The sequence below is a fragment of the Haemaphysalis longicornis genome, unplaced genomic scaffold (assembly GCF_048455015.1).
Source record: "Haemaphysalis longicornis isolate Haplotype H1 unplaced genomic scaffold, Haemaphysalis longicornis Haplotype H1 scaffold_11, whole genome shotgun sequence".
In the NCBI taxonomy this organism is placed as follows: domain Eukaryota; kingdom Metazoa; phylum Arthropoda; class Arachnida; order Ixodida; family Ixodidae; genus Haemaphysalis; species Haemaphysalis longicornis.
Window position 1 is genome coordinate 129,970,003 of NW_027526214.1, and position 13,036 is coordinate 129,983,038.

A 13,036-nucleotide genomic window follows, 5' to 3' on the forward strand; every position below is an offset into this window, starting at 1 on the left:
GGCTGACGCTTGTGTAATCTACCGCACAATCATTAATGCCTCTGATAAAGTTACCCTGCAACACGATCTGAATAACATTGGCAAGTGGCTTTCGTCCCCACCGGCCTACCCTCAACAAATGTAAACTTGTGTCATTCACTCGCCACCAAAACGCCTTCGTGCACATGTGAAAAGAGAATTTATTATAAAACCACATATCAGCGCGCAGCGGCTAGTGGTAACAGCGCTCCCGAAAAACCCAATCAGTTTCCAAGTACTCCGTGTGGTCAACACTTTGCACAGCAAATGTCTGTGGTGGTAAAATCAGCTACTCCAAAACCAATCCACAAAAAGTTCACAGGTGCTCACAGAAGGAGTTCAGAAACTCGTTGAGACTCAATACGGTGCAATAGTGATGCTCAAGATGTTGTTCCTGACCACTCTGAAGCGCGTGGACCAGAATAACATGAAGGCTCTTCACCTAGAGCTGCCAACTCATATTCTAAGTGACTCAGAAGGATCGACTGCACACCCCACAGCAGTGAAAACATCGCCATCAAATCGCTAGCTGACGCCCCTGTAGAAGCAGATACCGCGTTTCAAATATCAAGGTGTCAAAACGACGTAGAATAGGGCTAGTTGGTGATGTTTTATATCGAATTGCGCTGCGTAAACAAAGACAAATAGGACGCTAACAGGACTGGCACGAGGCGCAAATTCCGCTCGTCCCCGTTCTGTTAGCGTCCTATTTGTCTGGGTATACGTAGCGCAATTCGATATCAAAGTCTAGGTGTCCCGCTGTCCGCTAATATAACGTGAAATGCGTATGTTACTAGCGTTATTTCATTGGTAAACAAAATATTGGTACTCTTGTCATCTGAGTAGCGCACTAAAACACCTGGAACTTTTCTCATACACGCTCCTCACCACGCGAAAATCGCAATACGCCTCAGCCGCATGGAACCCACCCCGAGCCTGTCTCACCAGTGACCCCGAGTCGATTCGCAATCGCTCTGCCCGGTTTAGACATCCGTTGTAGCCTTATCACATTAGCGTTTCATCCCTAAAAGCCCAATCAGGATTACCGCCCCGTTCTCTTGGACGCCGCATGGCCACCTTTTCTCCTTCTCACAAGCCGTTTCATTCGCCCCTCAACTATGCACCCCACATCATCCCCCGAACGTACATGTCACACTTCAGTCACCCCCTCCGAGTTTCCCGATACCGCAATAGAACAGCTACCTTTTCCGCGTCCTAACCTGTGGCACTGTTATTTACCCCCCGCACAAACCACCCCTTATGTGTTACCCTTTGTGGATCCTTAAAGAAAAAAAGGATGATAATGACGGTGAAGATTATGATGAAGGGGTGGAACCCTGTCAGTAACATGTCACTGCAGCGGCTGAAACAAATTAGCTTGTGGGCGGATGAATGTTTGAATTTATTCGGGATGAATAATGAGATCTTTTGGAAAACAGCAGTCGGATCTCAAAATAAATAAACGTCACCTTAGCTCAAACCTGGGGCTTTTCTGAATGAAAACCAGTATGCGATTGTATTAATCAAGGCGAGGAATAGCGCCTTAATGCTTTAGCCTGAAAGTTAGAAAAGTTGAAACAGGAATGTTATAGTATACACATGATTATTGTCAGTAGCAATATAATATCATCGCAATCACGTCAATGGCAGGATATATACCTCTCCCGTGTCAATCGGAAAGTTTGGTTGAATTTTACACCAGGTGGTTCAGGTCCTGCTGCGGTTAGGAGATGATATACGGTACGTTGGTTAGGGACACCTTACATTCGCTAACAATCGCGTGAAGGGACGTCTTGACAATAGCAATGCGAAACATGAGAGTGTAAACGGCCTCCTTCAACCTCTGACATAGTGGTCTCAGACAAACGATGAATGTTCCTGCAACTGCAGAATAGTGCACAATGGCTTCCAGATGCCATTCTGCGCTTGCGTTTGCTGATATACACATGCTTTTCGGCATTGCTGGGACGCAACTGTGAGACCCACCTGTGCCTATGTACTGCAATTAAAATTGCCTTTGTTAGCCATTTCGCAGTACCAATGTAGTTGCTACTTTAACAGCTTTGGTGTCCTTCCTTTCGCGTGGAAATCAATACATATCTAGGTTTTTTACAAATAGTACATTTTCTGCTATGCTTTGGCTGATTCTGCTCCCTTCAACTAAGTTAGAACGTTACTTTTCGTGAGAGTAACTGTTACTCATTACGCTTCCTTGTATTGATAGCACTGGCATTCTTTGAGCAAAACACCCGGGGAAAGAGAAGAAAAATGGCATGATATACACGTACTGGAGGTGCCTGAAGAATGAGTCATACGAGCCAGTGAGTGAAAACACATTTATTCAGTTTTGTTGCGATTGGGCGCTGCTACGAATTAGCGTAGGGTTAGTGTGAATACCTGTACGGAAGGAAAAATTGGGAAGAGATAACAAGGCCGCTATTTATTGTGTCAGCGGCCTAGAGACAACCCTTTAATAGCTAGGAGTCGTAGGCGTCGTCGTTGAGGGGCCACGGTTTAGTGATGCTGATGTTGTACACGCTGCTGGGTTACCAAAAATACCTACGGTGCTCTAAACATGTAGTGTTTCATGACAGATTACTTCGCATCAGTATCTCCATTTCTGCGAAACCGACAAGCACGCGTCAAACCTAAGGCATTACCCACTGCTCGGTCTGCTGTGGTGACACGTCCGCTTCAGCGGCCACAGCACGTACTTTGAACACATCGCCGTTGCTATAGCGACGCCACAGAAGCCAATGCTGCAGACAGGTTTGGAGCTTCGGTGCTATTAGCGCCTTCCGCAGGCCCCGATGATGCCGTTCGTGTAATCACCATCTGCAGAGAGCGAGGACGTTCGCGCCGAACGGAGCCGGAGTGCAGAGAAAAAGAACGAACCGGGACGGCAGGTGTATCTACGGCCGAAGATTCACATTAGCGTCACGTGTGACAGATGGCTCCTGACGGTCGGCAGGGAAACTAAATTGGATGTCCCGCGCCTACGCACGGGCGACAGAGAAGCACCGCTCCTCCGACTGCAGTCCCGTCTGGCAGTCAACGCAGCGCTAATTGGGTTGCTCTGGCCTTTTGCTGCCGCCGTGCCAGAGAAGACAAACGATGCCAATGACCGGCTTCTCTTTCTTTTGGTCGCGAGAACGTGGTCATCGGGTTATCCAGGGATTATTTCAGAACGTGAAGTTTCGATGGTAAGCCGTTGGGACGGAGTTTCTTAAAGATTACCCCGAACATTTGCATGTTCGTTACAAGCATTTGTAAACAAGTGTTCCGTAATCAGCTCAGATGAGGTCTTATATGAACATAATGAACTGCTAGTCCCAACTCACACAACGGATAGTTGTACACTGTTGTTGTTTTCCATGCACCTACTCTATCCGGGATACCACCGTAGCGCTCCATAGTCCTAAACCGATGGTTTTCTTGGTGCTGGAAGTTCTCTAAAAACGATTACCGCTGGCTTGTCTAGTTTTTTTCTACTTTTTTAAATATTGTTCGTGACTACCACACTGATCTAAAAGAATTGATTGAAAGCAGAAGTAAAAACATGTTGTATATCGCAAAAGGGGGATGTAAAGGGTCAGTGTACTAGAACCTTTCTTGGGAGATTTGGATTTCTCGTACCTCTCTTTGATATAGAGTTCGAAGTATGTCTACATGTTCCCCTAAAGGTAGAAATTAAAAAACAATTACAAACAAAAATATATTAATACGTAATTGTGACATAGTAGTGTAACTGATAAGAGTTCATGCGTACGAATTACTGCGTTTATGTGTATATTGTGATCCTTTTGTGAATTTGAGACCTATGCTTTGTAGAATACATAAGGAGTGTAGTAATGACTTTGCTTTGTGCTATTTCTCTATTATGATTGTGCTATAATGCTTAAAGTTGTGAACAGACTTGTTGTTATGTACGCTGTAAATCGGGTGACTGAGGCCTCTGTCTCAGGCTCCCCTTGGTTTTTGCCAAGAAATAAAAAATCAAATCAAATCAAATGAAATCAAAAACAAACGTGTAAGAGTGTTTCCTGAACCAAAAAGCGAAATGACAGCGGCATGGAAATTATTGTGCCATGGTTAGGCCTTTTTGGTTTTTAATTTATTACATTCGTTCGTAATCGTGTGTTACACAGCGACCGAATTTATCTAAACACCACAAGGTACATTCGGGCAGCCTTGCAAATGATCTTGCTGGATAGGAGTAAATTTGTTTCCAATGTTAGAAGCACGGGAAGCAATTGAGATGCAATCAACATTTTACTGAAAAGAAATAAAGGGATGGTGAAGATGTTTTAGAATTAAAAGAAAAGTTGACTAGCAGCAAGTAAACATTAAATAGCTCCCGTGTACGAAATATTTTCGCAATATATGAAGTAGAAGCTGCGCAATGCGCAAACAAAAGTGGCCAGATGTCCGGCCCCCATCCCGGCGCGCGATTCCGGAAGACCGAAGAGCAGAGGCGAAATACGGCCGAAAAACGTCATACCTGGACTTCCGGAGTGATCGGCCGCCTCTGCCATGCTCTTTTCGCCGTGTTTCCTGTAGAGGCTCGCCAGAAATAGAATCATACTTGTTGTTGTTGTTGATAGCAGTTATTTGTTTTCGTGTTCAAAAAGTATGCACGAACGCCAAACGAGGCATACGTTATCATGTCGTATTTCTAAGCAGGATAATACCCCGCTGGGATGTTTTATAACATACGGAAGCGACAGCCGAGGTGGCTGTACTTCATGACAGAGAATATACTACACTACGTTACATACTTTGTGAAACGCTCCAATGCGTTTTTCCTATTTTTTTAATTCTTGATGCGACGGACATGAATGGTCACATTAGATGCTAGATTTAAAAAGTATGGTGAATATTGCTGTACCTTGGCCTGGTATGTTTCGTTTAGTTGCAGAAACAAAGTCACATTTGTTCAGGAAATACCTGTTTCGTTAAACGCGTCGGTTTTATTTCCCTGATGTGCTTAGCCAATTCATAATTCATAATTCATAAAGCCAATTTTTGGCGAAACTAAACTAAGGTGCCAATCGTGATCGAAGTTCTCTCCCGGCTAATAGGTAAACAGCATTCCTACAACGTAAAAGAACCAAGACCACCACATGACTTATTTTGCGAGTATTCATGCCTAAGGTAATATTTGTCTGGAACGAAAAAAAAAACACCGCTCCGAACCACCACCGTACCATAATTTACGAGTGACTGCGGGGGCCTCATTCTTTTCCCAAGATTCCGTGTGCCTGCATATTATAACCTGGCAAGCAGTTGCTGCCGCTGTTGCGACCGGGAAGGCCGACCCGAGCCGAACTCCGTCTCGTCCGATATACGTTTGGAAGCGTGGTGTGACGAGCGGCCAGCCGCTGTTGCAGACGTGAAGTCCAGAAGCCGTAGTCTAACGTAACTGTTTACTTCATAGCGAGAGGTGAGCCGAAGCCAAAGAACGAAGCCCCGACGGGCGAGGTAACAGTACAGGACTCGAGCAGAGTGACAGCATTGATTCACTGCTCAAACAGGAATGGAACTACAGCGCTTGGGCGAGGTCTATTTATATACAATCTATAGGGAACGCTGAAAACAAGCGTTCCCCATAGATTGTGCACACACCACGAACGTCAGACACACAAACAGCACTCTTTTTAGAGTTCGTGAGCAGTCGGTAGCAGCGGCGTACGTTGTGTCCGAGAAAGGGGAGAGAGAAGGACTCCGCTGCGGGCTTCCGTGTCCTTGGGCAAGTCTCCGCGTGCCTTGCCGGCAACCGCCGAAGTTTGAAACGCGCCGATAGCGAAGCGTCTGAGCCAGGCTTGTCCAGACGTGAAAACATGAGTCACCGACACGGAGGGGCTTGCCTGAAAGGCGCACGTAGTAGAGGCTTCGCCGCACAGCCGAAGTGCATTGAAAGAAAGCCCAACGGTAGTTAGTATCCCATTTACCTCGAAGTAGGGCGTACAACTCTCCGGGAGCAATATGTTATCTATAGCCGGCACCGCCCGTTCTTGTAACGAAAAAAGGTAGTTTAAGTTTCTCTCTGTTGTGGTGGACCACACAAGGCTACAGTAACTTAGTCGAGAATGAACAATTGCATAATAAATCTGCCGTTTAATTTTATTCGGAAGATAATGTCGCAGTCTATTCAGAAGAAGAAGAAGTTGTGGTTTCTTGGCACAGCAACCTCTCGGTTATAATGCGCCAGACGCAGCAGTCTATTCAGTGCCGCTACTGCTCAAGAGAGGTTTTTCCGCAAGGCGTTTACATGTTGCGTCCAGGATAAGGTTTCGTTAAACAGAACACCCAAAAATCGAATTGTTTGTGATTGGCCGACATAGGTATTCTTGAATTTTAGGCTCAAGTTGCCGGGTGCAGCCTCTCCTCTAGATCTGAAACGTAGGTATTTTGTTTTCGCGGTGTTAAGCTGTAATTTGTTAGCCGTAAGCCACGTATTCAAGCCGGACAACCAATTGTTAGCACACGTGAAATATCATCAGTGTCCACGCCTGAAAAAAATACGTTGGCGTCGTCTGCGTATAGGACTAATTTAGCATTCCCTTGTATATTCACAATGTGATTGATATATAATAAGAATAATATAGTCCCAAGTATTGACCCTTGAGGGACTCCATATTTAATTGCTGCTATCTCGTAGTTGTGACCGTTTACTACCGAATATCGTGTTCTTGAAGACAGATTGCTTTTTAGAAGAGACTATGCCGTGCCCCGGATGCCATAAAAAGAAAGCTTTGTCAGTAATATGTCGTGTTCAACGCTGTCAAACGCTTTTTTCAAGTTTAGAAATATGCCTAGTGTTCGAGCCTTTTTCTCAATATTTTCGATAATGTCTTCTTTAATACCAAGTAAAGCCGACTCGCGTGATTTATTTTTTGTAAAACCATATTGCACCTTTACAATTAAGTTATTTGAAGTCAAAAACCCGACGATTCCTCTTATTTATTATTTGTTCAACTATTTTTGCAAATATCGAGAGCACAGAGATCGGTTGATAGTTGTTTAAATCGTCAGGTGGGCCCCCTTTATGGATAGCAACTACTCGCGCTAGTTTCATTTTACCTGGGAAATTTCCAGTTGAAAGAATAAGATTAGTTAAGTGCGCCAGTGGTTTGCTCACTATAGAACTGACAGCTTTTAACGGTCGCGGTTTTATCTCATCTGCGCCGGAAGAACATCCATCTTTAAGAGACATAATTTCGCTAAGTATTTCATGCTCATCTGTCGGGTACAAATAGATGGTGTTGGGACAATATGAGGTGATAAATTTTTCGCACGGTATCTGTACTACGCGGGATTGTGGACATTCAACAGCTGCAAAGTGATCATTAAATAAATTTGCGACATCAGCACCGGATAAGCCTGGCGCTTGAAAGTTGAACTGATAGTCATCGCAATTTTTGACGTTATTTCGTGAACAGTTTTCCAAACTAAACGCGCATCTACTGTCGTTCCAGAGAATTTCCCCATGTAATAATCGTATTTTGCCTTTTGAAGACCTTGATTTAACCTATTTGGCTCTTTTTTAAACTTCAGTAGGTCGCTCTCTCTTCTAGTGTTTAGAAAACTTTTGAATAGCCCATTTCTGTATTTTATTCGTTCATACAGTTCTGCGGAAATCCATGGTTTACGTCGTTTTCTACGTTGTTTAAAGGGACACTGAAGTGATTTGTAAACAATGCGGGATTACGAGCGCAAATTGTAGTCCGGAGTCCCTAGGCCCTGTTTCGACCACTCTGCGCGCGTTTACGCGAATTTATTTAGTAGAAAAATCAATTCGAAAATGCTGTCCTCCTCTCTTTACGCTCGCCCATTTTCTGTGGCGTTTTCGTGTGACGTCAGCAGGAGAGGAGCTGGCAATTGGCTGCGCTACTGCACGGCTCGCCGTCCTTCCGCGACCGAGTCAGTCGGCCCAGCGTTTAGTCCGCCCGCCGCCGACGGGTCGTCGAAATTCTCTCGATCAGTTGAAACTAAGCCACAACACGTTTGGGAATGGAAGAATGTGCCTTTCTTTACTTCGTTAGTTTGTACACTGTATCTAGCTCCAAGTCAAGGTCGCTTCACACAAGCGCTGCACAAGCGCACATGCGACGCTTCGCTGACTGGTACGCCAGTAGGAAAATATAAGGCCTCTTGAAGAGGGAGAAGAGTCAGCGAAGTCAATATAGGTACTAAGGAAATAAAATCAACTGATACTTTTACCGTACAGCGTAAAACTAGGGTGCGGGAAGCACTTTTTGCGCTGGGCGAACAAGCAGAGCGGTCAGCAGCACGACTACGCATCTGCGAACGCTTTTCCGTCTACGAAATGCAATTGCTAGACGTGAGCTATTGTGGAAACTCGGGGGACGCTTACTGCACGAGCACAATACAACAAATAGTCACCTAAGCTGCTTGAAATACTAAAAGTAAATAAAAGTGTAAACTGGTTACACATTATATAGCTAATATTTCCAACGTCGGCATCGCCCGTCCGTAGCCTAGTTGTCTGGAGCGCTAGGTATGTCCCCCGGAGTGTTTTGCCAGTCTCAAGTTCGAATCCCCGCGAGTACATGCCTTTTTTTTTATAAGTTCACTTTTTTGTTTTTCGCCGATGTTTTCTATACTGGGTTCACGTTTTTTTGGGCCACAACATTCATTGCTCCACGAACTAGTCCACAGAACTCGCGCAAGCTGGCACTGGAGCGCTAGCGAGTTCTCGTTGGCGTGCTGTTGCCATAAGCACCGACTGCTTGCGGGCTGTGGGCACAGGCCAGAATCAACAGACCCTTGGACTGGTGCGAACACGCTTTTTACGATACAGGCATGAGTGAGGCAAGCTCCAAATATGGGGGAAAATGCATGCATTTGAGCGTCTGCGGGGACGCGGAGGGCGTTCATGCACTGCGTAGGGCTCAGCTAATGAATGCTACGATTCCAAGCCGTGCTGAGAGGCTTATCTTATGCATTTTACAGCCGACAACATGACAGAAGCGCGGTACTACGATTACTGTGATATTGAGAATGCCCATCCAACGATGCCATCGTATGTCAAACATGTTGTTTTACAGAACCGAAACCGAAACCGAAACTTGTTTGATTGCTAACCTTGGGCATCGTCCAATCACGGTGCCCCCTCCTCCTAACGTCACAGCTTAGTTGGTGCGGCCGCTGCAAACCGCGCATGGTAGTTTTTCTTCTTTCGCGCTCTGTAAAATAATTACCGATTAGTCAACCGTATAAACGATGAAAAGTGTGCTAATTTGAGCCAGTCTACGCAGTGCAAGCAAAAACGGGAGCTTGACAAATTCACTTCAGTGTCCCTTTAAATACTTTGAGTGGGAAACACGCGTTATAAGCAGGAAGAAAATACGACAGAAAGGTTTCATAGCAAGTGTTCGCATCTGTACATTGTATGACGTTGTCCCATTCCAAACTTGAGACACGGTCAACAAACGCCTTGACACTATGTTCTGTTATGCTTCTTCCCAAAACATTTTGCCTGGACATCGACGGTTTCTTCGAAGGAAGTATGCAGTAAATTGGTAGGTGATCACTGATACTACATGCAAGCGTACCTTATAGGATAGTGTCAAGGGGAAAACTGGTGATGCAGAGGTCTCAGATTGTTTGGGAGGTCGAAGTTATTCTTGTTGGCACATTAATCGCATTGTGAGAACCATATGGTTCAAACAGCTCTTTAAATGTTAGAAAGGTTTGGTTTTGAGGGCAGACATTTATGTTGAAATCACCGATAAAGGCTATATAATGTTTTATTTAACTACCAGCCTCAATAAGGTTTTCAAAATGTTGGAACAAATCACTCCCTGATCCGGATGGGGGGCGGTACATAACAGCAATGAGTACATCGTAGCATCTGATTGCAATACACTCAAAGTTATCATTGCTTATTTTGAAGTCTGCAAGTACTTGATAAGGAACGTCTGACCGGGCATATATAGCGACACCACCACCACGTTTGTGTGCCCGGCAAGCTGTAATACAGTCATAACCCGAAAATAAAACGCAATCATCGTCGCCCATAAACCAGGTTTCACTGAAGCATAATACTTCAAAGGAATAATTTAGGTCGGACAAAAACAAGTCAACCTCATCACCTTTGTTTATGAGGCTCCTGGCATTTAAATGAAAAAGAAAAACGTCTTTCTTGCTTTGATAAATTAACATCAACAGAAAAATTTGAATGTTGAGGCATCCCTTGTACCTAAGACAACCTAGTCAACAAGAGAGTACGGGAAGGCCATTACAACATTCTCAGTTTGGTTAGATCCTCCTCTTTTCGAATAACGATGGATGGTTCACCAGATCGTTTTCTTAGCAGCACCTTTCCATTAGAATGCCAAGCGTACGCATATCGGTTTCTTTGTGCCCACTTTTTTGTTGTTGACAGCAAGGCGCGAGAGTAATGAGTCATGTTTTCACAGAAGAAGCACTTGTCCTCTATCTCTTTAAGCGCGTGCCTCTTCGCAAGCCAGCTATCACGGAACGACTGGTTTACAAAACGCATAATAACGCCGGGCATCTTGCCTGGCTTGGCGTGGTTCGGCAAAAAGCGGCCTAGGTGATTGGCCATGCCCAGAACACCGCGCAATTGTGAAATATTCGAGGGCGGATTCAGTTCTTTAATGGATCTGTGTTTGGCCTGATCAGGCTGTACGCCTTCTCCACTTAGAAAGTGACCAAAAAAGCTCATGCCATGCTTCGTGCTCAAAATACACACTTTGCTTTGTTAAGCGTAACGCTAGACTGGGCCAGCCTAGCTAAGACATTCGATAGCCTAGAATCATGTTGTTCTTTGCTGTCGCCAAATATGAGAATATCGTCCATCAGGTTAACGACGCCAGGAAGGCCTGCGAGGATTTCAGACATTCTCCTTTGAAAGTACTCTGGGGCTGAAGTAATTCCAAACGGCAACCGAGTGAAAAAGTACCGCCCAAACGGCGTAATGAACGTGGTCAGTAGTTCTGAGGCCTTGCGGAGTCGCACCTGGTGGAATCCGGAATTTGCATCTAGTTTGGAAAACCATGTCGCCACGGCAAGTGAGCCTAGTGCTTGGTCTACAGTAGGCAACGTATACCTTTCTCTTAGGACAAACTTGTTCAACTGCGTAAGGTCGACACAGATCCTTACGTCTCCCGAGGGCTTTTGTACGGGAACAATGCCGGCACACCATTCGGTTGGCTCTTCGACTGCCCGAATTACGCCCATTTGTTCCATCTTAGCAAGTTCCCGCTTCACAGGTTCCTGAAGCGGTATAGAAATTCTGCGTGGTGCGCTTATTGCAAATGAAACTGCGTCTGCTTTTAGCCTGATTGTATACTCCCCGGGCAAACAGCCTAAGTCGTCAAAAACCTGAGGGCACAAAACCTCGTAGTCAGACTTTTTCTGAGCGACAGAGTCAGCGACAGAGTCAGCGAACTCCTACTGCTTCGAGAGCTGGCAAACCTAGTAGTACATGGTGCTACGGACTGACGACATAACATTTTTGGCGAGAAGTTTGTCCCCTCCAAACTATATCGGCCTGAAACTTGCCCAGAATATTCAGTCGGCCACCGCTAGCGCCTGTCAAGATGTGGTCGGCCTTTTCTAAGCTCGTGGGAAGTCCAGGAAACGATGCTGGAATTACGGACACTTCTGCCCCTGAGCCAACGTTTGCAAAAACAGGCACTGCATTAACCAATACCTGAACGTAACGCGCCTTGGAGCCAGGCGCCTCCACCGCGCCTAGAAAAATTTTCCCGGTGTCTTTTTGTACGGACGACACTCATACCTTTCGCTGGTTGCTGGGAGAAGTCCCTTTCAGGCACACCTTGCCAAAATGTCCCTTTACGTCGCAGTTGAAGCACTTCCGAGCTCTAGCTGGGCAGTCTGTTCTTGGGTGGGAGTGGCCGCCGCCGAAGATGCACTCTTTTTCGGAACGAACTGCTGGCGGCCGGGTGTCCTCACTGCGGTGCGGTTTCGTGCGGTGACCCACTGCGTCGACGTTGACGTCGTCACATGGCTTGCACCAAGTGTTGTCGCGAAGCTCCTTGGAGTTGCTAAGCTCTGCTTGTTGCTGCTGAACAGTCTCTTGCAGGCGGGCCTTTGCTAGAGCGGTCGCGAGAGATAGTTTCGTGTCCATTTGAGCGACTCTGAAAGTTTTTCGTCCCGCAGGCCAACGACTAACCGGTCCCGGATGAAGCGCTGTTTGAATTCTCTGAAGTCGCATTTTCCCGCCGAGACGTGTAGAACCGTCATGAACTGGTCAATAGACTCGCCCGTCATCTGGTGCCGCTTGTGAAAGCAAGCGCTCTCGTAGACGACGTTGGTCTCCTTGATGAAGTACTCGTCGAACTTCTTTTTGACCAGCTCAAACTTCTTCGAATCTTCTGCAGAAAGATTGAAGGTAACGAAGATGTCCCTTGCTCACCGCCCCATGGTGTACAGCAGAGTGCGCACTTGCGCCTCCTCCGAGCGCTCATTCAGGACCGACGCATATCGATAGTCGTCGAAGTGCTGCATCCATGTCGGCCACTCCGAGATAGTGTCAAAGTCCAGCGGTGGTGGTTGCTGAACCCTTACAAATATGGTTATTGAGATTGAATTGAAAGTCAATTGACTTTACTCAGTATAATGTGTTGACAGTCAATTTACTTTGAATATAAATTTTGTATTGAGTTCTCGTTGAAAATCGGCCGCCGTGTTTCAATTGAAACTCAACGCTGTGTTTCAATTGAAAGTCTATTGACTATAGTCAACATGTCTGTTGATTTCCAATTGACTTTCTGTTGACTCTCAATACACTTTTCCTGTCGAGTTCCTGTTGTGATGTATCAATTGAAAGTCTATTGAGAAAAGTCGGTGGAGTTCCAGTTGAGTCTGTGTTGACTATCCATTGATTCTCCTGTTGAGTTCCTGTTGAGAAATGTCAAATGAAAACCTATTGAGCATATTCAAGACAGCCCGTTTGATTTCATTTTAGTTTTTTATCAAGTTATTTCAACAATTGCCTCGTAAA

At 45.5% G+C, this 13,036-nt stretch overlaps 1 protein-coding gene and 1 pseudogene across 1 annotated transcript in view; one reads left to right on the forward strand and one right to left on the reverse strand.

The window, feature by feature from the left end:
• Positions 1-13,036, forward strand: part of LOC144161011 (uncharacterized) — a 431,944-nt gene that overhangs the window by 395,744 nt on the left and 23,164 nt on the right. The window lies entirely within an intron of this gene.
• LOC144160951 (uncharacterized) lies at positions 11,804-12,439 on the reverse strand (annotated as a pseudogene).